At 47.3% G+C, this 25,060-nt stretch overlaps 1 long non-coding RNA gene across 1 annotated transcript; it reads right to left on the bottom strand.

Moving 5' to 3' along the window:
• Positions 1-7,532: 7,532 nt before the first annotated feature.
• LOC308676528 lies at positions 7,533-12,333 on the bottom strand. The gene is made up of 2 exons (XR_014028309.1): positions 11,261-12,333; positions 7,533-9,500 (listed from the first exon to the last, which is right to left on the bottom strand). It is a non-coding gene; the product is annotated as an uncharacterized lncRNA (long non-coding RNA).
• Positions 12,334-25,060: the final 12,727 nt, after the last annotated feature.

The raw sequence follows: 25,060 nt of genomic DNA, 5'->3' as shown, positions 1-25,060 counted from the left end.
TGGGATGGTCACGGATGGACTCTTGTATTATCGTGACCGGCTCTACGTTCCGGGAGGGCCACTCAGGGGACTCATCCTCAGCCAGTGTCACGATAACCCAGCGGCGGGGCATTTTGGCCTGTTCAAGACCCTGAACCTGGTCTCCCGTACCTTCTGGTGGCCCCGAGTCCGACACGACGTCCAGTCCTATGTCACTTCCTGCATCCCATGCAGGCAGGCCAAGTCAGTGACAGGGGCCCCGCCTGGATTACTGCAGCCCTTGCCGACACCCAAAAGACCCTGGGGGGCTGTGTCCATGGACTTTCTGACGGATTTACCCCCATCCTCTGGTTTTACGACAGTGTATGTGGTGGTGGACATGCTGACCAAGATGGCGCACTTCATCCCCTGTCGCGGCTTACCGTCAGCCCGCGCCACTAGTCGTATGTTCATTCAGCAGGTGTTTCGGCTGCACGGCCTCCCTGATAGAGTGGTCTCTGATAGGGGGGCCCAGTTTACAGCCCGCTTCTGGCAGGAGTTGATGCATGCGTTGGATATCAAGATTTGCCTCTCGTCCGCGCATCATCCTCAAACTGACGGGGGAACCGAGAAGGTCATCGGTATCCTGGAACAATATCTGCGCTGCTACGTCAATCTGCAGCAAAACAATTGGGTGGACAATCTGGCCATAGCTGAGTTTGCATTTAACAATTCGCAGCACACCTCCACACAGATGACACCGTTCTTGGCCAATGTGGGATATCACCCCCGGTTTTTCCCCCTTTCTCCCGTGGACTCACCGGAGCCGGCAGCGAATGACTTCATGGCAGAGTTACAGGCGATCCATCGATTGGTGCGACGTCAGTTAGAGAAGGCCAAGGCCGATTACAAAAGGTTTGCTGATCGGTCAAGACGGGATACGCCTCCACTATCGGTGGGAGATCGGGTCTGGTTGTCCACCAGGAACCTACCGTCAACACGGCCGGTGAGAAAGTTAGATCACCGATATTTAGGACCGTTCCCAGTCGAGGTTGTCATCAATCCGGTCGCCTATCGCTTAACTCTGCCATGTTCCCTGCGCGTGCACCCAGTCTTTCATCGGTCTCTGTTGGTCCCCGAGCAACCGGCCTGTCCACTCCGCCGAGCGGAACCTCCCCCATCAGGACCTCGTGATGGAGGCAGCACCCCCAAGTACGAGGTCGCCAGCATCAGGGATTCCCATTGGCTTAAATGTCGTTTCCAGTACCTGATTGAATGGAAAGGCTACGGACCAGAGGAGTTCACCTGGGAAGACGCGACCGCCGTTCATGCCCTGGCGTTGGTGACCGCTTTTCATGAACAATTTCCATCTCGACCGCATCCGGATCGGCAGACCTGGGGGAAGGGCCCTGCGGTGCGGGATAGTGTTGTGATTCAGGGTCAGCCTGTGGGTTCGGCAGTTGGGTCGGATGACTCAGATGAGGGGGAGGAGGGGGGTGTTGAAGAACTTGCTGATGATGGCTTTGAGGCTCCGCAGAGCCCCCAGCCAGGCCCCTCCTACCTGGTGGAGACCCAGCTGTGTGAGCCTGACAGCGTGGATGAAGATGACCCACAGCTGGCCCTGTTCAAGGACGCCCGACGCAGGAGGCAGTCAAGTAGGAGTAAACAGAGGAAGGCAATGGGGCTTCTCGGAAGGAGGGAGAGAGAAGCCACGCCCTGAACTCTTTATAAAGGACTTGTGTGGGGAGGGCTGGTTTGCTGAAAGCAACCGCTCAGTTAGTGTTTCAAAGCTCCGGTATCTTGGTTCGTGTCTTGTTTGTTTTTGTAATAAATTTGGCAGACGTATTCCAGCCTCTTGCCGTCTGTAAAGGGGTTGCCTTTTCTGCAAGGCCGGTAGCAGGCTGGTACAGAACATCCTCCTCCAGTGTAATCACATACACAATCCCATCCTGTGCAGCAGTCTCTGCTTCCCGTTCCATCAGCCTTGGCATACATGGTACAGGGGTGATATGAACTTTCTGTAACCCAGGTCTTACATCCCTTATGTTTCTGGGCATCACACAGGTATTTATGATTGTTCTTATATGCGTTCTTCCAAGCTTCCGACCCACATGATACCTTACCCTGTACATTGGGGCTTCTATCGATAGCAGTGCACCCATCTATGACTATGTCAGCTTTGTCTTTGTCTCCTGTGGCTAGCAGTGTGGTAGAGTTTAAAATATATCTCTGGTGTGAATATTGAGTAGGATTTTTAAAGAATCCTGCATAAACTGTATAGTTAAAACGTGCAGGTGTCTCAGGCTTATAACAAATTTGATTAGTCTTTCCCTTTTCAGTCTGATTACACAGGCTATACATGGTATGGTTGGATACACATGTCCTCCCTGTAGGGATACATCCTTTTGGTTGCTGTGTATGATATACTAAAGTATTCATGATGTGGGTCCCATGCCTTGCCTTTGTTATACAAGCTACACACTGTCCTTCAGCCCCTGGAGCAGAACCCCTGGTGTCCACATGTTGCTCTCCAACAGTGGGGCCTTGATCCCTCATTGTTTGGGCAATGGCTTTCACTGGGTCCTCAGTGTAGAGCGTATTCCCAGAACTTAGTGTAGATGTGTTAGTTCCAATAAAACACTGTACACACCTTTCAAGAGTAGGTTCCTTTTCACTGGCCCTCGGCCGTCTACCCTTCTTTGGTTTTGTTGCACCGTTTGGTAGAGCATGTCTTTGACCGTTGCCCCGAGAATCCAGAATACACGTGCCCTGCCATCCCAATTTTAGTTGTGAAATTACATTAACTTCCTCCCATCCCCAATACAACGGACTACCACACCTTAACGTCACAGGTGGTTCCCTTCGCTCATGCGGGGTACCCTCACACATACCTCTGCGGAAAGCATATCCCACATATTGACATGCAGCGGGATTTGTGAAGCGATGGACCTGGCATGCAATCCTAGTAATTTGATCAAAAGCTTGAGGATGCTGGCAGGGATGAGGCAAAATACCATTCCAGCATTCAGGTGTAAAAGAAAGGGGTGGGTTCCCATCACATTGTCCAATTCCAACAGAGTAGGTAGATACGATCCGTGGCTTCTCATGGGGGTCACTCCACTGGCCTAAATTCTGAATACACACATTAGTTCCCATTACCACTGTTAGATACACAATCATCAGTAGCAAAACACACTTGAGCAGCAACAGGCCACAGAGGATAACCCCCACCTTACTGACAGGGATCAAAGTCATGTTTATCACAAGGATCATGAGAATAAGCACATGCAGCATGTATAGCTCCACAATCAACACAGTGATAACAGCAATCAGGTAAAACACAAAATTCACACATAAACCCAATCAATACTCATAAGATTAATTGAACCTCTCCTCTCCTTTTCGCCTGTGCGTAGACAGCCAGCTTCCGGTGTGGCTGAGCAGAGGCTTTCCAAAGCTGCACCTGTGCGTAGACAACCAGCTTCCGGTGTGGTTGAGCAGAGGTTCTTCCAAGCAGTATGTTCGTTCAGATTCAGCAGAAGCACGCGGATAGAAAAATCTGCATATGTAAAGCAACACTCCAGCATAAAGAAAGTTATGCATATGAATCTAAACACTATTTCCGCTTTATTGTCATTTTAGTAGGAACCTGTTTGTTGACGACAGCCTTCCATCCTGAATTAGCAGCTGCCTTCACCCTTGTCCAATGTATCCATGATTTAGACTCAGCAATCTTAACGGCTAAAGGGGAGGCTAATATGACTGTATAGGGCCCTTTCCACTGACCCTTCAAAGGCTCCTTCTTCCAGTGTTTGATCCACACCCTATCCCCTGGTTCAAAATGATGACAATGAGTGACCAATCGTGAAGGAGACTGTTCCATAACATAGCGCTGTAATTTCTGTACCTGTTTGTTCAACTCTTGTACCATTTCCAAGGTCCACACACACCCCTTATGTCCCAAATCAGGCCACCCCATTAGATTTCTTATGAGTAGATTAGGCGGACGGGCAAACATTAACTCAAATGGTGATAATTTATACCGACCACAGGGTGAACTGCGAATTGCAAATAAAGCCAAAGGTAAAGCATCCACCCACTTGAGATGGCTCTCTGTACAAATTTTGGTAATACGTTCCTTAAGGGTTCTATTCATACGTTCAACCGATGCCCCAGATTGTGGATGAAAGGCACTATGGAACCTCCATTTAATCCCCACTGCAGTCATGACTCCTTGATTAACCTGGTGTACAAACTCAGGGCCATTATCCGAGGAAATATGGGTGGGTATTCCAAACCTCGGAATGATTTCCTTTAACAACACCTTCACCACTTCCTTCGCTTGCTTAGTCTTAGTAGGGAATGCTTCTGGCCACCCAGTATACATGTCCACTATCACTAACATTGCCTTGTATATACCACATCGAGGCATATCAGTAAAGTCCATCATGACATAATCCATAGGAACATAGGACTTCGGAATCGCCCCAGGCGGCAACACCGGACCCTGTCTTGGATTCACTTTTGCACAAGTTACACATTTTGCTACCACTGCTGCAGCAATGCCCACAATCCTGTTGATGAAATAATCTCTATTCAAAGCTGCTTCCAGTGCAGATTTCCTCATATGAGTGACCTCATGAGCCAACCGAGCCAACTCCCATGCAACACTAGATGGCACAAAAACCCTTCCATCTGGTAACACATACCATCCATCATCCATTTTGGCATGCAAATCAGCTACTGCTTTTAAGCTCTCCTGTGTTGTATAAGCAGGTCTCATATCTGGTGGTACTACACCCAACATCATCGCATTTTGCGTAAAGTCCACAGCTTGGCCGCCCCTTTTTGCTGCCTCCCTAGCCTCTAAATCAGCAGCACGGTTTCCTTGGGCTACCTTGTCATCTCCTCTTTGGTGTCCCTTACAATGCATTACAGCCACCTTCTTTGGCTTATTCACAGCCTGCAACAACCTAGTTATCAGATCAGCATGTAAAATGTGCTTCCCAGCTGAATCCCTAAAACCCCTTTCTTTGTATACTACCCCATGAACATGCAACGTCAAGAAAGCATATTTTCTGTCTGTCCAAACATTCAGACAATGACCTTCTGCCAGTTCCAAAGCCCGCATTAGTGCCCATAATTCAGCCACCTGTGCACTAAACCCTCTTCCCAGGGATCCACTCTCTATGACCTTGTCATCATCCACAATGGCATAGCCTGCAAGCCTCATTCCATTTACAACAAAACTTGAACCATCAGTGAACCAATTAAGTTGGGCATCAGGCAAAGGTACATCAGTCAAGTCTGGTCTACTGGAATACACACTTTCCAACATTTCCAAGCAATTATGCTCAACCTCAGTCTCTGTGGGCAGCAAGGTAGCAGAATTCAACCTATTCGATACAATCAACCTAATCTGAGGATTTTCAATTAAAATAGCCTGATACTTTGCTAATCTCTGTCCACTGATCCAGAGATGTCCCTTAGTATCTAACATTGACTGTACAGAGTGAGGAGTATGCACATTAATGGGACTGGAGAATGTCAATTTATTACAATCCTGTATCAACTCCACTATAGCTGCCAGAACCTTTACACAATGAGGCCACCCTTTAGCAACTCCATCCAATTGCTTAGATAAATACGCCACAGGTTGTTGCCAACTCCCCAAACGCTGGGTTAGGACCCCAAGAGCTATGTTTCTGCTAGTATCTACATATAAATTGAAAGGTTTCTGCAAGTTCGGTAATGCCAATGCGGGGGCCTGAGTCAATGCCGATTTAATATTAACAAAAGCATTCTTTTGTTCCTTTCCCCATTCCAATGGCTCAGTATTAGCACCTTTGGTGGCTGCATATAAAGGGGCAGCCATTAAAGCAAAATTCGGGATCCAAATCCTGCAGAAGCCTGCCATCCCCAGAAAACCCCTCAGTTGTTGTTTTGTGTGAGGCTCTGCCAACATAAGAACTGCTTGCTTTCTCTCAGGACCTAAAGACCGGCGCCCCTTCTGAATGTCATATCCCAAATACCTCACCCCTGGTTGCACCAACTGAGCCTTTTTCCTGGATACTCTGTATCCACGTCTTAATAGCAAGTTCAAGAGACTCCTAGTATTACTCCAACAGGCATCTTTACTATTTCCAGTAACTAACACATCGTCCACATATTGCAAAATAATATCCCCCTGCTGACATGGCACATAGCATTCAAGATCTTTTGCCAGGGCTGTACCAAACAAAGTAGGAGAATTCTTAAAGCCCTGAGGCAAGCGCGTCCAAGTGTATTGTGTTTTAGCCCCCGTGCGAGGATGTTCCCATTCAAATGCAAACAAAGGCTGACTCATAGGATGTATTGGAATAGTAAAAAACGCATCCTTCAGGTCAATCACAGAAAACCAACTAGCTTGAGGGGGGATCAGACTCAGGAGGGTATAGGGGTTTGGAACAGCCGGGTGAAGGGTCACAGTCAAGCTATTCACGGGTCTTAAATCCTGTACCGGGCGGAATGAGTTATCCGGTTTCTTGATGGGGATTATGGGGGTATTCCAGGGTGAGTGGGTACATACTAGTATTCCTGCCTTCAAAAATTTCTGAATGGTCTCATAAACAGCACAAATCGCTTCCCAACTGACAGGCCTTTGCCCAATTCGCACTGGAATAGCCCCTGGCTTCAGTTCCACTATCACTGGAGGATGATGTGCAGCAAAGCCAGGTGGATTATCCTCAGCCCATAACCCAGGCACCCCAAACAATTCCCATGTTGCATCAGGCAGGGGTGCATCAACCTCCTTTGCTACCATAAGCCTCCATGATTCCTCCAGTGGATGGCGAACAGTTACTGTTTGACTTCCTTCATCAAATGAAATGGTTGCTCCCAATTTAGAAAGCAGATCTCTCCCCATTAAAGGAATAGGGCATTCAGGAATGTATAGGAATTCATGTTGTATTGCAGAACCTTTGAAGTCACAAGTTACTGGTTGTAAAACTTGCCACTTCAATATTTGACCAGACACCCCAGTAATTTGTATCTGATGAGGACCAGGTTTATTAATTAATTTGTTCACTACCGACCGTCCCGCCCCTGTATCTACAAGAAACGTAGTCTTCTGACCCCCAATTTTCAATATAACCAATGGCTCGGGAGGGGTCTGTTCCAAGCCCGGTCCCCGTCAGTCAGTCCAGTCTGCATCCGCCAGACCAAAAGTCTCCCCTTCTCCTACCCTGTCATTTCTTTGGAGACCTCTACCAAAACCATGTCCACCACGATATCCACCATCCAATTGTCGGTCTCGAACCCTATCCTGCTGTCCCCTGCCACCTATTCTGACATTCAATCTACCATGAGAAGGTTGTAGCCTCCCCCCTCTCTCCCCCCTTCACCTTGGACATTCCCTACTCCAATGCCCTTCACCTTTACAGTATGCACACTGATTGGGCCCTAATATAGGTTTTCGCCTGGGGAGGTTAATGGGGGGGTTCATAGCTAAAGTTTCCTGTAACGCCACAGCCAAAACTTCAGTATCCTTTTGCCTCCTGATGAAATAGAAAAATATTGGCAAGAGACCAGGCCAAGCTCTTCAATGTAGGAAGTTTATTTGCGCAGGTCCAGACTGCACTTGGCATGAAAGGGTCTGGACCCCGAAAGATCCACATCAACATAAATTTATACAGTTACATTCATCTGGTATTCATATGTCATATTATAGGCGTTACAGAGGGAGGAATAATATATGGTAATATAAGTAATGTCATATAGAGAAGTGAAATAAGCCACGTACACTTAAACATCAAAAGAAAAAGGAGTTGTCAGCGAAAGGGAGTATACATGTGATATATGTCAGCCTTGGAAGATAAAAACAGGATGCATATGTCTGGGTCAAGATAAAAATACTAACGGCTGAGTACAGTTGTTTTGAGGAAGAGAGAACAGAGAAGTTGGACATAGGTCAGAGGCCTTAGCTTTGAGAGCTCTGCCACAGCCTAAACCAAAGTTACAATCCTTCAGGCCATCAGACCTTCTGTCCAATCTTTGGGTAAAAAGGTTACACCTGAGTTGGTACCTTAGTTTGCACTATCTCATATCCCCCCTTTGTGGCCCTTCTGAATCTACCAGGAGGACCACATATTCGCCACCCTGTTTGTCAAGCTGTTCCTTGTGAAGGTCCCACATCACCATTACCTGTGTGATGGCCCTTTGTGCTGCTATTAAGGACAACTTATTAGAAATAGCTTTAATAAAGATAGGCAAAATACAAGGATTATTTGCCCAGTTTTATCAATTTGAAGACAATAATTTGAAAAATTGAATTTTCCACACACTCCACCTTCTTTTGCTAATAGGTAATCCAAAGCCAATCAGTTTTGATAGACAGCTGTCCAGATTTTATCAGTAGTTTCAGATAACAAGTTTAAGACATTATCTAGGCATTGCCCTGCCAAATCCACAACAGCCTGCAGCCTAATTATTGGTGTTCTGTAACCATCCTCCGATAGACACAAAACACAAGTTCTAGGCCTCACTGAGGGATCATTTTTATGCATTCATACCCTGAAAATACTGGGATACTACACTCCAAAATTAGAGGAGGGGGTGTTCCATTATATGGGGCTTTTGCACACATTCCCTTTCTGTACACATAACCCACATACTTACAAGCTTCAAAAGTGGCTGGTTGCCTGGCTTGACAAGCATCCTTAGCAATTCTATCAAATGCCTGTGGATACTGACAGGGATGTGGTAAACTGTAATTCCAATATTCAGGATAAAAACTAAGTGGATGATTTCCATTACAATTTCCAATGCCTACAAGAAATGATTGAACAATCTGAAGTGTTTCCTTTCGCTTACTCCAAAGTCAATAATTGTAAATACAAACATTGTTACATGTGGTACAACACAATACACCCATAGCAGAAATAAACTTTTCTCCATTTTTCCCCCGTGCGTAGAAAGTCAGCTTCCGGAGTGACTTAGCAAGGGTGCTTCACTACTGTGCGTAGAAGAACCTATTGCCGGTAAGGTTCTAGCAGAGTAGCCTTTTAGTGAATATACTAAAGTTTTTAAATAAGTCCAATTTCACTAACAAATCCTATATCATTTTCATTTAAACATTAACTTTGTAGGAGCCACTGGACCTTTAAACATCACCCATTCAGGTTCATCTGCTGCTTTGACCCTTGTCCAGTGGATCCAAGATTTAGATTCTGCAATCTTTACAGCAAGAGGAGAAAACATAATAACAACATACAGTCCTTTCCATCTGCCTTCTAATTGTTCCCGCTTCCAATGTTTCACCCAGACTTTGTCTCCAGGTTGAAAAGGAAACGTTAACTATGTTTCTAATTTAGGAGGGGTTTGCTTAGTCACATAATTGCAAAGCTTTTCAACCTGCTTTATTTAGGTCTTGTACCATCTCCAAGGTCCACACACCCCCCTTATGTCCCAAATCAGGCCACCCCATCAGGTTTCTTCTTAGTAGATCAGGCAGACGGGCAAACATTAACTCAAATGATGATAGTTTATACTGATCACAGGGTGAACTGCGAATTGCAAATAAAGCCAAAGGTAAAGCATCCACCCATTTGAGATGGCATCAGGCAAAGGTACATCAGTCAAGTCTGGTCTACTAGAATACACACTTTCCAACACTTCCAAGCAATTATGCTCAACCTCAGTCTCTGTGGGCAGCAAGGTAGCAGGATTCAACCTATTCAATATAATCAACCTGATCTGAGGATTTTCAATTAAAATAGCCTGATACTTCGCTAATCTCTGTCCACTGATCCAGAGATGTCCCTTAGTATCTAACAATGACTAGATTAGATAAATACACCACAGGTCATTGCCAACTCCCCAAATGCTGAGTTAGGACCCCAAGAGCTATGTTTCTGCTAGTATCTACATATAAATTGAAAGGTTTCTTTTGCAAGTTTGGTAATGCCAATGCGGGGCCCTGAGTCAATGCTAATTTAATATTAACAAAAGCATTCTTTTGTCCCTCTCCCCATTCCAATGGTTCAGCATTAGCACCTTTAGTGGCTGCACATAAAGGGGCAGCCATGAAAGCAAAATTCGGGATCCAAATCCTGCAGAAGCCTGCCATCCCCAGAAAACCCCTTAGCTGTCGTTTTGTGCGAGGCTCTGCCAACATAAGAACTGCTTGCTTACTCTCAGGACCTAAAGACCGGCACCCCGTCTGAATGTCATATCCCAAATACCTCACCCCCGGTTGCACCAATTGAGCCTTTTTCCTGGATACTCTGTATCCACATCTTAATAGCAAGTTCATGAGACACCTAGTATTACTCCAACAGGCATCTTTACTATTTCCAGTAGCTAACACATCATCCACATATTGCAAAATAATAACCCCCTGCTGACATGGCACCTAGCATTCAAGATCTGACTAACCTTGTGGATTGGGATCATGAAAAAGACATCCTTTAAGTCTATTACTGAGAATCACCTAGCAGTCGGCGGAATCAAGCCAAAATGAACAGGCACCAAAATCCCTGCTTTAAGATATTTTTGAATGCTTTCATATATCGCAGTGGCGGCTTCATTAGAGCATGGGTGCTGACGAATATGAATTGGCATCACTAAAGGCGTCACCTCCATTATTATCGGAAGGTGATGGGTTGCAAATCTGGGAGGGTTATTTTCCACCCATATTCCTGAAACTTCAAATTTCCTCCATTTCTCCTCATTGTTTCCCTCAATGGTTGTCCTAGTTACCATGAGTATCCACATTGCTTTATTCAACTTCCGTCTCCCATCTGGCAACATTTACTTCACACTTTCTTCTACTTCCTATTTTTCTCTCTTTCCATATTTCTTATTGTACATTCTTGTTCCTTCAACATTCTAAGACTTGTTTTAAGGCATACAGTGCACATGTTTGTGCTGACCCCATTAATATCAATAATGCATGTAATTCACAAGTCTGTGCGAACCAACTGAAAAGCAACCTTCCTTCTATTACCCATTCCTTCATTGCCCTTCTGTCACTCTGGCCCAACTTCTCTCTTTTTTACACGAGCCAACTGTTTCCCCTAGTTATTAATCAGTCCTCTACATTTCACTTCTCCAAAAGTATTGAAGACTCCATAAGCATATTCTCCTTTTCCCTTAATAACAACTTCAGCACTTGCTGAACGGCATAAAATTCACAGGTTAATGCTGACCAAGGGAGGGAAATTCTCCCAACTTCCACTCACATTTTCTCCCTCCCCATCTACTATCACACCTGCATTATGTCCTTTCTGTTTTCCCAACTACTTTGCTATGAACAAGCGGGTACCCCTTTTCGCCTTTCTGATACAAAATTGTTGTTGTTGTTAGTTGCGAAGTCGTGTCCGACCCATCACAACCCTATGGACAACGTTCCTCCAGGCTCTCCTGTCCTCTACCAGCTTAACCCACACTTAATAAAAAAATGCTAACCACCAAGACCTCCCCAAATGCCAATTTTAGACAAAAATACTACTGGCTGCCTCTCTTTCCTACTTCTGGGTCAAAACCTCCTCCAAGCCATTCCGCTGACTACATTTACAAACAAATTACCTAGTGAAAAGCCAACAAAGGAGCACTCACCAAACTGTTAAAGCTGCTTTTCTAACAGTTTTCAATACAACCTTTCCTAATCAAACAGCACAGCTCATATATATATATATAATCCCCAAACTTTTCTCAAGGGTTGAAGTACAATTCCTTCAACTCTCCTAGATATTATTTTCTATCAGTGTGTCCCACACACAGGCATAAAAACAATAAAAAAATAAAAAATAAAATGACAACAACAAAAAGCAACTCCAGAAAAATAAATAAAATAAACAAGATTAATAAAATATTCCGAGTTACTGAAATAGTTTTGTATCAAAGTCTAATACCAACTCTTCGCTCTTAATATAAATTTAGTCAAATGCCAATTTAATCAGATACCATTCAGATGAAAACAAATTTCCATTAAGTAGGTTTAAACATTAAACTTCACATGTATCCCAGCTTCCTCAAACCAGAATTCTACACCGGGAAAAAAATAGTTAAAAAGATTAAACCCCCCTTTTCCTCTCTGTCTCTCTCGCTCTTAAAACAACACAATTAGCAAGGGTGAGGAGACAGGAAAAGAATTACACAAAAATCTCACCACTAACAAAATAGTTTCCTCTCACACATCTTTTCATGCAAATGCTTATATTGTGTTTTTTTAAGCCCCCACTTTTTAATAAACAAACAAAAGAAATTCTGCAGTCTATTGTTTCCTTCACAGTCTGTGGTGGGGGTGAAACTCTCTCTCTCACCCACAGAAAATTAGCATATCCATACATTCACTTCCATTCAAACTGCTTGCATAAACAATTTCACATACAGATATTTCATTTCATACTTTCTTCTGACAAATCAATAACTGATACTATAATTACAAGGAGCTGTTCAGAAGCCACTGAGCTCCCTTGTTTGTTGGTCGTTGTCTTTCCTTTCTTTTAATAATAATAAGGCCTTTTTATTTTATTACTAGACACAACACAGATACACAGACAAAACACTACCTCCACACTCCTCTAACAAAAATGGACTATATATTGCCTGGGATCCATCAGGCACATAAATTTCTTTTATTAACATATATGGTCAGTACTTGACATAGCCAATTTATAAAAACTTCAATATTTTGAACAAAATGCTCTAGTGCTTTTAATAGGATTTCTCAATGAGTTCCTTGGGCTCCTATCCCTGGAACTCGATTAGTGTCATTATCAACATCTGCGGGTTGAACTGGACTCACCACTGGCTGCTGGACTGGAACCACTGGTGGTGGGGCTTGAGGCACAGGGTGATACACAGGGACATGGGGGAGGGGCATTCAGGAATATAGAGAAACTCATGTTGGATCTGAGTCCCATTAAACAGACATGTTACTGGTGTCAGGACCTGTCTTCCCAATACTTGTCCTGACACCCCCTTGGACCTGTATTTTATGTGGTCCAGGCACAGATACTGGACTATTTACAACAGATCGCCCAGCTCCCGTGTCTACCAAAAACATGGTCTGATGACCCCCAACACTCATTATAACCAAGAACTCAGGGGGGTCTTCCCCAAGCCTGGTCCCCGTCAGTCAGTCCAACTTATTCCTGCCAACCCAATTCCTTCAATGCCACGCACACTGTCTCTTCCCCCTTCATTCCCTTGATTTCCTCTTGCCCCTCGTCCCCTGTAGGGGAACCTGGGAGGCATTATGCTAACAGACCTGCCTCACCCTAACCCAGGTCTTCCCCTCCAGCCTTGTCCTCGCATCTCTTGCCTCGGGCATTTTCTTTCTTTTTGACTTTGTCCCTACACTTTTCATGCTTCCTCCAATAATTCACTGGTATTCTTCCCCAAAGCACCTTCCAACCTCCGCAACTTCTTTCTAATATCATCATAACTTTGTGCTATGCACCTCTCATTCAACATTCACACATTGTCAAGCAATCTTCGCAAAAACCCTTCTGGACTTTCATCTGCTCCCTAAGTCAGTCAGTTTGTCTTAAGGGAGCCAAAAACTCTCGCTTTGCAGCTACTGCCTCAGCTGCGGCTGACCTTGTTGTCACTCCTACCGAAACATCTACCCCAGCTACTAACTCTTCCTCCCTTTCATCCTCCTCACCTTCACTTGGTTCACCACTTTCAGCTACTGAGCTCTCCTCCTCATCCTTGGGAGCCATCAGCACTTTTCCTTTAAACTTCCTTCTCACTACAGGCTGTGCCTCTCCAGACGCTGCAGCCTGCAACCGTAGCTACTGGTGGAGGCAAAGGGGGTGGTTGAGGCACACAGGGAGGGGGTCTGAGAATCACTTCCTCTTCTTCCAATAACACTTCTTTCTTAGCATCCGACACTTTAGTTTCAGATATGTTTATATCCTTAAACTGTTTAAACACAACACTCAACTTCTTTCCCATAGGTCTGGCAACACAAAGACGAATCATTTCTGCCTGACACTGTAACAAATCATCACTTCTCTCATCCAATGCATTCCCCCACTGGTCAATATACAATGCACTGGTCACCATATTTTTTATCATCCCCAGCTAGGACCCAGATGGGACTCTAACCCACAATCCCCAGCTAGGATTCCTCATAATACATCCACAGTCTCACGTCTAAAAGAACCTTGTGGAGGCCATGCTTGTTCACACAGAAATTTCAATTGAATCCTATTCCCCTTTGGATATTTAGGATCACTAAAATAATCATCAAATCCTTTTAACATGCATACAGAAATTTCAATTGAATCCTATTCCCCTTTGGATATTTAGGATCACTAAAATAATCATCAAATCCTTTTAACATGCATGCCAACGGTGTGTTGAGCACACTCTGACGCCCCCCCATACTAATACACTGCCACTGACCTACGGTGCCGGACGTTCCGACGGTCACCAATAGGAACTGCAATGGCTTAACCTCCCACACAACCTGACGGACTGCTTTAGGGACAATGTTGTCCTGAGTCCAGGAGGGTGATCAGTCCCCCTCTTCTGTCTTCAAATGAGACAGGCACACCAGAGTTTAACAGATACTCGCCTGAAACGCGTTGTCCACTTCCCCATCCTGGCCAGGAATTGTTCAGACCACCGTTCCTACACTGCAGGGTTCTTGGACTCGATCAGAGCACCGTCGGTACCAAAGAGTTGTCACTGCTGTCTCCCGGAGGCTGGATCCCCCGTGGCGCCTGGAGAATGTTCAGGAGTGACTGCCCAATGGGCCCGAGGGGTTGAACGGCCCTCAGCAAAATATTGCCTTGACCTTTTGGTCCTGCCGCGGTCGCCATTTGAAATAGAAAAATATTGGCAAGAGACCAGGCCAAGCTCTTCAATGTAGGAAGTTTATTTGCGCAGGTCCAGACTGCACTTGGCATGAAAGGGTCTGGACCCCGAAAGATCCACATCAACATAAATTTATACAGTTACATTCATCTGGTATTCATATGTCATATTATAGGCGTTACAGAGGGAGGAATAATATATGGTAATATAAGTAATGTCATATAGAGAAGTGAAATAAGCCACGTACACTTAAACATCAAAAGAAAAAGGAGTTGTCAGCGAAAGGGAGTATACATGTGATATATGTCAGCCTTGGAAGATAAAAACAGGATGCATATGTCTGGGTCAAGATAAAAATACTAACGGCTGAGTACAGTTGTTTTGAGGAAGAGAGAACAGAGAAGTTGGACATAGGTCAGAGGCCTTAGCTTTGAGAGCTCTGCCACAGCCTAAACCAAAGTTACAATCCTTCAGGCCATCAGACCTTCTGTCCAATCTTTGGGTAAAAAGGTTACACCTGAGTTGGTACCTTAGTTTGCACTATCTCACTGATGTCCCTTTTCTTCCTCTCAACTTTATCCCTATTCACATACACTTTTCTTGCAATTTCCAACAATTCACTGGTATTCTTTCCCAAAGCACCTTCTACTCTCTGTAACTTTCTCCGTATATCAGCATAACTTTGAGTTATAAATCTTTCATTTAACATCCTGAGGTTTTCAGGCAACCTTGGGTCCACCTGGGTATATATTTCATAAGCCTCAATTAACCTTTGCAAAAAGCTTTCTGGGCTCTCATCTGCTCTTTGAGTTACTAGAGTTGGCTTCGACATATTTACAGGAGGTTTCCCTGCACCTTTCAAAGCTTCCACCACCAAATTCTGATACTCTCCTAACTTCATCCTATCATCTTCCTTAGTAGGATCCCATCCCGGATCCCTTTCAGGTGCCCGCACTGGCAATTCTGCACCAATATCCTCCACCGTCGGAAATCTCTCCTGTAAACATTTCTTAACTGCCATTTTCCACTTTTCCCTTTCTTCTGGTGTTAGTAAGGTATTTATTAACTGTTGTATATCGGACCATGTAGGATTATGAGTTTTCATAATAGTTTGGAACAAATCAGCCATTTCTGTAGGTTTTGAAGACAATGGCCCATAGTGTTGTTTCCAATTAAAAAGATCAGTTGTAGTAAAAGGTACATATTGATACAGGGGCCGATATTGAATTTCACCTTGAGGATTCATAATTGGTTGGTCAACTTGACGCAATGGTGCAACGAGATCAGATTCTACATTCTCTATTTTAGCTGTTATTGCCCTAGTTCTGGCACGGGTCTGAGGCCCTTTTTGTGGCGTAACACCTCCCTCTGCCCCCATTACACTTTGATCAATATTACTACTACTCCCTTGCCCCCCATTCACCACTCCAGTTGGTGGCTCGTACAGCGGCTCATATGGTGGCACAGGTGGCCTTGGCAATGGCACAGGTGGCATTGGCAATGGCACATGTGGTGACGGTAAGGGCGGAGCACATGGAGGTGGTGGAGGCCACCAGTCCTCCTCCTGACTCTCAATTTTCACTTTATGCACTTCCGCTGTCTGTGGCTTACGGGTCTTAGAAGCTTGCTTGTTCACACCAGTTTTCCTCTGCCCTGGACTCTGAGCTACGCACAGTCTAACCATCTCTGCCTGGCATTCCAACAAATCAGCACTTTTCTCATCCAATGCATTCACCCACTGGTCAATGTACGGAAATTGATCACCATATTTCTTATCATCCCCAGCTAGGATTCCCCATAATGCATCCACAGTCTCACGTCTAAAAGAACCTTGTGGAGGCCAGCCTGTCCCTAAAGTGGGCCATACTTGTTCACACAGAAATTTCAATTTAATCCTATTCCCCTTTGGATATTTAGGATCACTAAAATAATCATCAAATCCTTTTAACATGCATGCTAACGGTGTGTTGGGCACACTCTGATGCCCCCCCATACTAATACACTGCCACTGACCTACGGTGCCGGACGTTCCAACGGTCACCAATAGGAATTGCAATGGCTTAACCTCCCACACAACCTAACACGGACTGCTTTAGGGACGACGTTGTCCTGAGTCCAGGAGGGTGATCAGTCCCCCTCATCTGTCTTCAAATGAGACAGGCACACCAGAGTTTAACAAATACTCGCCTGAAACACGTTGTCCACTTCCCCGTCCTGGCCAGGATTTGTTCAGACCACCGTTCCTACACTGCAGGGTTCTTGGACTCGATCAGAGCACCGTTGGTACCACAGAGTTGCCACTGCTGTCTCCCGGAGGCTGGATCCCCCGTGGCGCCTGGAGAATGTTCAGGAGTGACTGCCCGATGGGCCCGAGGGGTTGAACGGTCCTCGGCAAAATGTTGCCTTGACCTTTTGTCCTGCCACGGTCGCCATTTGAAGTAGAAAAATTGACAGAAGCCAGGCCAAGCTCTTCAATGTAGGAAGTCTATTTTGCGCAGGTCCAGACTGCACTTAGCATGAAAGAGTCTGAACCCCGAAAGGTTCAAATCAACATACATTTATACAGTTACATTCATCTGGTATTCATATGTCATATTATAGGCGTTACAAAGGGAGGAATAATATATGGTAATGTAAGTAATATTATATAGAGAAGTGAAATATGCCTAGTACAGACAAACAACAAAAGAAAAGGAGCTGTCAGCAAAAGGGAGTATACATGTGATAAATGTTAGCTCAGGAAGAGAACAACAGGATGCATATGTCTGGGTCAAGATAAAAATACTAACGGCTTAGCACAGCTACTTACTTGCTAGCTTGCAAGCTAAGGGGAAGTAGGGAAAAGTCAGAGGCCGTAGCTTTGAGAGCTCTGCCTCAGCCTAAACCAAAGTTACAATTCTTCAGGCCATCAGACCTTCTGTCCCACCCTTGGGTTGACAGGTCACACCTGAGTTAGTCCCTGGTTCTGCATTGCCTCATAACCACAATTCAACTTTCCAAGGATATTGTTAAGTTTGGAGCAGTAACATAACACACGTGGAGGTTACAATTGGTCTTTATTGGAATGGCAGACTGGAACAAAGCAAACTGGGGAAAGGAGGTTACTTTTAGTCCTTTTGTACCTGTCCAGGTGAACACTAGCCAATGGATTCAAACCTGGGTTTCCCGCCAGGCTGTCAACCAATGGGCTTGTGAGGCTTTCCCGCCAAACGCAGCTCCTTACCGGAGCTGTCCAGCACAGCGCCTCCTGTAGTTGTTATCCTGTATGTCACTCACATAAATTACACCCCTTCCCCCATAAGAACAGACATGCCATTCACTTGTGTTTCCCCCCCTAAGCTAAATGTATAACTACTACCTACTGTCGAGCTCCGTGGGCCCGACACTTCAAGGGGGGCTCAGCTGCGGGTAGCGGCTCGGTGTCTCCTGCCCGACAGGCGTCGGGTGGCCTGGGTCCTCCTTCCAAACCGCCACACCACCAGCCTGCTTCCCGTGATGCTGTGCGCCTCCCTGGACGCCGCCATTCGCCGTGTGGCCTCCAGTCACTGCCGGAGGTCGCGTCTGCGCAGGGGAGCCTTCCAGATGGGCCTGCCGACTCCCGGTTGGCCCTGCCGCTCTCCACCGCTTGCCAGCTGGTTGCTGTGCCTGTGCAGGCCTGGGACAAGCCTGCGGACTCCCAGCTGGTCCCACCGCCTTCTGCAGCCTCCCAGCTGGTTGCCGCGACTTTCTCACCTGGTCTCACTGACTCCTGGCCGGCTCCGTTGCCCTCGGTTGCTTGCCTGCAGAGGCCGGGCGTACAGGCGGCCACGGATGCACGGGGGACCCTGTCTGCTGTTCCCACTGACCGCCTGACGGCGCCTGGGTCCTTGGTTTCTGGCTGGTGGTTTTCCAGCGCCCTGATAGACGCGGCTGGATGCCTGGGTCCTCCTGGCTGGTTTCCTGTGGAGCAATTGTGTGGTGGTGAAGCCCAGGGGGCTCGAGACGCTTTGGGAATCAGGGTGGGGGTTGTATGGGGTACTCACGGTGTTGGAAGCAGCATGCTGGATGAGGGGAACGGCGAAACGGTGCACGCATGCAGGACTGCAGAAAGGGAACTGAGGGGGAGGGGAATTGTATATATAGCCGCAAGGACGGATGTTGGCTTGTGTTGTGGGGGTGGAGCTGTTATGCCTGATGGCTATTTATGCGTGTTGGGAGCAGTGTGCTGCCAACACTGACTTTATTTCCTTTGGAGGCTGAATAAAGCAACTTTGGTTTGTCACCCGTTCCTGCTGATTGCTGTGTTTCTTCATGCAGACGAGGTTGTGACACCTACTATATGTTCCTCTCAAGACTGCACATAATCTGAGAGGTAGCTCGGGGGTCTGTGTTCCCGGCCTGACCGCCTCAGCATCCCCCCTGAGTCCTGTGTAGTGTTGTTTCCCCATCTGAGTTGTCTATGTGCCTGGGTATTCCCCTGGTCCTGCTGTTGCTGTGTCTGTGTGGGCCCTATGGTACACAGATCAGTGTCCCCACTATCTTCTGTATCTGATTGGTTCGGGTTATCAGATTGGTCAGGGTGTTTGAAATCTGGGCCCTCCAGCTGTGTGGTGCTGTCTGGTGTGTTCTCAGGAGCTCTTCTCCTTACTTGGTCTACATGTCTCCTCCATTGACGGCCCCTCTCCACCCTTACTATGAATGATAATGGCCCCGTTCTCTGAATCACTTCCCCTGGCACCCACACATGTCCAGACCCATAGTTCCTTGCCCAGACCTGTTCTCCGATGTTGAATTCTCTGGGTGGCTTGGGTTGTTCTGTTTCAGCTGCTACCCTGTCGGGGTGAAGTCTGTCCAGTTTTGTGATGAGTCTTCTGCCCCAAGGCAGCTCCACCGGACTCTTTCCTGTGGATGTGCAGGGTGTGATGTGTTGATGGAGTTGTTCTGTACCAGCCTACTACCGGCCCTGCAGATAAGGCAGGGACAACCCCTTTACAAGAAGGCAAGAGGCTGGAACTAAGCCTGCCAAATTTATGGACACAAGAGCAAACAGAGCAAAACAAGACACGAACCATGAAACAGGAGCTATTCAAACGGTTGCCTTCAGCAAACCAGCCCTCCCACGCATTCCCCTTTTAAACAGTTCAGGGTGTGGCTTCTCTCTGCCTCCTTCCGAGGTGCCCCATTGCCTTCCTCTGTTTACTCCTGATTGACTGCCTCCTGCGTCGGGCGTCCTTGAACAGGGCCAGCTGTGGGTCATCTTCATCCACGCTGTCAGGCTCACACAGCTGGGTCTGCGTCGTAACCAGATGGGAGGGGCCTGGCTGAGGGCTCTCATCAGCAAGCTCTCCAACACCCTCAGCAACCTCTCCAACACCCCCCTCCTCCTCCTCTGAATCGTCCAACCCAACTGCCGAACCCACAGGCTGACCCTGAATCACAACAGGAGTAAGAATTGTGCTAACCTCTGTCTCCAGTCCCCATGGATGATGCGTTTCAGAGCATCTTTGGTTGTGCGCACCATGTGCTCTGCCATCCCGTTAGATGATGGATGGAACGGGGCAGTCGTGACGTGTCTAATCCCGTTGGTCTTCGCAAACACCTGGAATTCCGTAGATGTAAATTGAGGACCGTTATCCGAAACTAACACGTCAGGAAGGCCATGTGTGGCAAAGAGTTCCCTGAGCACTTGGATTGTCCTTCCCGTGGTCATACTACTTACTGGCACCACCTCCAACCACTTAGAATGACTGTCCACTACTACTAAGAATGTCTGTCTCTGAAATGGTCCCGCAAAGTCGATATGGACTCGGGACCAAGGAGTGTGTGTAACTTCCCACTTGTGGACTGGTGCATGCGGCTGTTCAGGCTGAGACCTCTGGCAGGTATAACAGCCAGCTACCTGTTCTTCTATGGCCTTGTCCAGTCCCGGCCACCATAGGTAGCTCCTAGCTAGGGCCTTCATTCGCACGATTCCAGGGTGCCCCTCATGGAGTGAATGTATGACCCTATTCCACAACTTCTCTGGGATGATGACCCGGCACCCCCACAGCAAACAACCCTTGTAGGCAAATAGTTCGTGTTGCCTGTTAAAGAATGCTTGGAACTCCTGTCCTGGTGATTTATCTTGCCACCCTGTGCTTACCCACGAGTGTACCCTTCTCAGCAGTTTGTCAGTCAGCATTGCTGCTGCAATGTCCTTTGCATTGATGGGACACTCAGGGAACTCCTGCAGTGACAATATTTGATGTGCGGGAGCTGGATCATGTTCAGTGCTTGCTATGGGTAGTCTGCTTAATCCGTCAGCATGGCCCATCTCCTTGCCTGGCCTGTGTACTAGTTTGCAAGCATAAGCTGACAGGAATATGGACCATCTGAGCATCCTGGGAGACAGGATCTGTGGGGTCTGCTTGTCTGTGGTGAAGAGACCTAATAGGTGTTTATGGTCAGTGAAAATGGTGAATTCTCTGCCATACAGATAGTTATGGAACTTCTTGACTCCTGCAACTATTGCCAGGGCCTCTTTGTCTATCGATAGTTAATAAGGCTCCCCTTATCCGAGAGTTGGTTGAGGAGGAGCGTGCCGATCTGGCTTGCATTACTGAGACCTGGTTGGGCCCAGAGGGATGTGTCCCTCTGACTGAACTTTGCCCACCAGGTTTCCATGTGCTTCACCAGACTCGGGCTCAGGGAATGGGTGGGAGTGTTGCGGTGGTTGTAAGGGAGACCTTGTGTCCACGGGAGGCTACCGTTACTCAGATATTCAGGTGTGAGTCGCTCCTCCTGAGCTTTGGCCCTGGGGCTCAGTTGGGCTTGTTGCTGGCATATCTTTTGCCTACCTGTGTAGCAGCAGCCCTGCCCAAGCTCCTCGACACCCTCTCTGGGTTGGTGGTTGAGTTTCCCAGACTTATGGTATCCTACTGCGGCGCCTCAGGGGGTTGGGAGTGGGTGGCAATGTTTTACAGTGGTTCTCCTCCTACCTCCTGGGTCGTTTGCAGTTGGTGTTGGCAGGGGGGCAGAGGTCGGCCTCGAGGCCTCTTGTTTGTGGAGTCCCTCAGGGGTCGGTCCTCTCGCCCCTTCTGTTCAACATCTATATGAAGCCGGGTGAGATCATTCGTGGTTTTGGGGTGGGGTATCATCAGTACACTGATGATACCCAGCTTTTTATTTCCACCCCAGATCAACCCAGTGATGCCCTCGACGTGATGTCCTGCTGCCTGGATGTGGGGAGGGTCTGGATGGGGAGGAACAGGCTTCGTCTAAATCCTGACAAGACCGAATGGCTGTGCATATGGGCATCTCGGGTTGTCCACTCTATTCCATCTTTATCTATAGGGGGTGAGGTGTTACCCCCCATAGATAGGGCTCGCAACTTGGGTGTCCTCCTTGACTCACAGCTCAGTTTAGAAGATCATATAGGAGCTGTGACCAGGGGGGCTTTTGCCCAGGTTCGCCTGGTGTGCCAGTTGCGGCCCTATTTGGACCGAGATGCCCTACGCACAGTCACTCATGCGCTCGTGACCTCTCAGATAGACTACTGCAACGCTCTCTACATGGGGCTGCCCTTGAATACCACTCGGAGGCTCCAACTGGTGCAGAATGCAGCCACGCGAGTTGTGATGGGGGTCTCCCGATACTCCCATACTACACTTCTGCTCCGCGAGCTGCATTGGCCTCCAGTTGTCTTCCGGGTGAGATTCAAGGTGCTGGTGATGACCTATAAAGCCTTAAATGGCATGGGCCCGGATTATTTACGGGAGTACCTTTTGCCGGCATTAACTTCCCATCGTCCTGTGCGCTCCCACAGAGAGGGCCTCCTCAGGGTGCCGTCGGTCAGGGAATGTCGACTGGCGGCCCCCAGGGGGAGAGCATTCTCTGTGGGCGCGCCTGTCCTCTGGAATCAGCTCCCTGTTGAGCTCCGGATGGCTCCCGACCTTCGCTCTTTTCACCGCGACCTGAAGACTTGGCTATTTGAACTTGCCGGCCTGGACTGAGGGATTGGGATTTTAGATTTTAGATTTTAAATTTTAGAACGTGTTTTATTGTTTAGGGCTACTTGGTTTAATTTATTTTAATTTTTGTATATTATGTGTTGTATATAGTGTTTTAATTGCCCTGTACACCACCCCGAGTCCTTCGGGAGAGGGGCGGTATATAAATCCAAATAATAAATAAATAATAAAATAATATCTGTGCGTAATTCCTTTCCGATGCTGACAATGTCCTGGAATAATATGCAATGGGTACTTGCTTCCCATTGTCTTCTAAATGGCTTAGGACTGCCCCCACCCCATAGGGGGATGCATCACAAGTAATAAAGATTGGCTTGGACTCCATGAAATGAGTGACTGTGGCATCACTTGCTAAGAGATCCTTTAACGCCCTGAAACTCTTGTCATGCGTGTTTGTCCACTTCCATGTAGTGTTCTTGTCTAGAAGCCTATGCAAGGGCTCTGCTATAGACGCTTTGTGGGGTAAGAAGGCATGGTAAAAATTTAATAATCCCAAGAAGGCTTGGAGTTATGCCTTATTTTTTGGTGTGGGAGCTCCTTTAATTGCTGCCACCTTGGATGCTGCAGGGTGGATACCCTGCGCATCTATCCTGAACCCCAGGAATTCAGTCTCTGTTACCCCAATGCTGCATTTGTCCCTTTTGAGTTTGAGACCTGCAGCCCTAAACCTTTCAAGCACAGCGTGTAAACGCTCAGCCAATACCTCCCCGTTCTTGCCTGCAATCAGGATGTCATCAAAATAGGGGCATACTCCTGGAATGCCCTTGAGCATTCGCTCCATGATCTCCTGGAAAATGCCTGGAGCTACGCTAACTCCAAATTGCAACCGGTCTACCCGGAATGCCCCCTTGTGGGTAACAATCATCTGTGCATCCGTGGTCTCTTTGCTGACTGGCAGCTGCTGATACGCTTGTGCCAGATCGAGTTTAGCAAAAATTGTGCCACCCTGAAGTGATGCAAGGATGCTACTGACTGTTGGGACCGGGTAAGCATGCTGATTTAAGGCTCGATTGATTGTACATTTATAGTCTGCGCAGATCCTCACCTCACTCTTTGCCTTGAGTGGGGTGACTATAGGAGTCTCCCACTTGGCTCCATCGACTGGCTTTAGGACCCCTTGCGCGACTAATTTATCCAGCTCCCTCTCTATCTTGTGTTTGAGGGCGAACGGTACCCTCTGGGGTTTGATTTTGATCGGGGTGATGTTGGGGTTTAATTTAAATGTGATTGGTGGCCCTGTATACTTCCCAAGAGCCTCATCGAATACGTCTGCAAAAGCATTGCAAACAGATTCAATGTTGTGAGCACGAGTGGTATGTATTCCTGTTATCTTGATGCCCAGGAGCTTGAACCAGTTTAACCCTATGAGGCTAGTCCTCTGCCCTTCGACCACTAGGACATCCAATTGCCCCTGGAATCCCCCATAGCACACTGCAAGTGTTGCCTCCCCCTTAATTTTGATAGGCGTTTGCTGAAAATCTGTTAGGGTGAGACTAGATGGCCTCAAGGTGGCCCTCTGCTTGCTCCGGCTGCAAATCTGGGTAAATGTCTCATGTGAGATCACTGAGACTGCCGAGCCGGAGTCAAGCTCCATGTTACATGGGATGCCCTGGAGTCGCACATCCAGTCTGATCTTTAGAGTTAACGGCTGGCGGGTCTCCGTGTTATAGACGGCTCGCCTGCCTTCGTAACAGTTAACCGACGTAATTTGCTGTTGGGCCCCAGTACCTGTCGATTGATGGTCTTCCACGTCCACATTGTGTAGTCTGTTGCGGGTGCAGTTGCAGCAGACGGCCGCGATGTGACCGGTCTTTCCGCACACTCTACACTTGGCCGTCCGGAACTTACAGGTAGACCGGGGGTGGTTGCCTCCACATCCTGCACACTTCGGCTTGGTGCTGCAGCAAGAGCATCCGGAGCATTTCTTTTCTGGGTTGGCTGGTGTCGACCGTTGTCCCCTCTGGTCGTCTTGTCGCACCAGTGGTTGGCCCCGTTTCGTCTGGATTGCATCCACTCCGGTCTGGTCGATGGTGCTCCTGCTTTTCCCGCACGTGTTTGCCTGGTGAACGGCTCCCCCGGAACTGCTGGTCTGGGACTCTGATTGTTCTGGTTGTTCGGCCATCTCTTGGGCCAGAATCTCGTCTTGGACCTTCTGCAGTGTCATCTTGGGTCGAGCAAAAAGTTTCTGCTGCATCTTTTGATCCCGGAGACTGAAAATGATTCTGTCCCTTGTACGTTCTTCCAGGTTGTCGAACTTGCACAACCTGGCCGCTTGCCGGACCCCAGCGATGAAGTTAGCGGCC

Source organism: Vipera berus, assembly GCF_964194415.1.
Source record: "Vipera berus genome assembly, chromosome: W".
Classification (NCBI taxonomy): Eukaryota; Metazoa; Chordata; class Lepidosauria; order Squamata; family Viperidae; genus Vipera; species Vipera berus.
The sequence above is the reverse complement of the archived record's forward strand: the minus strand, read 5'-3'. Positions and strand labels throughout refer to the sequence as shown.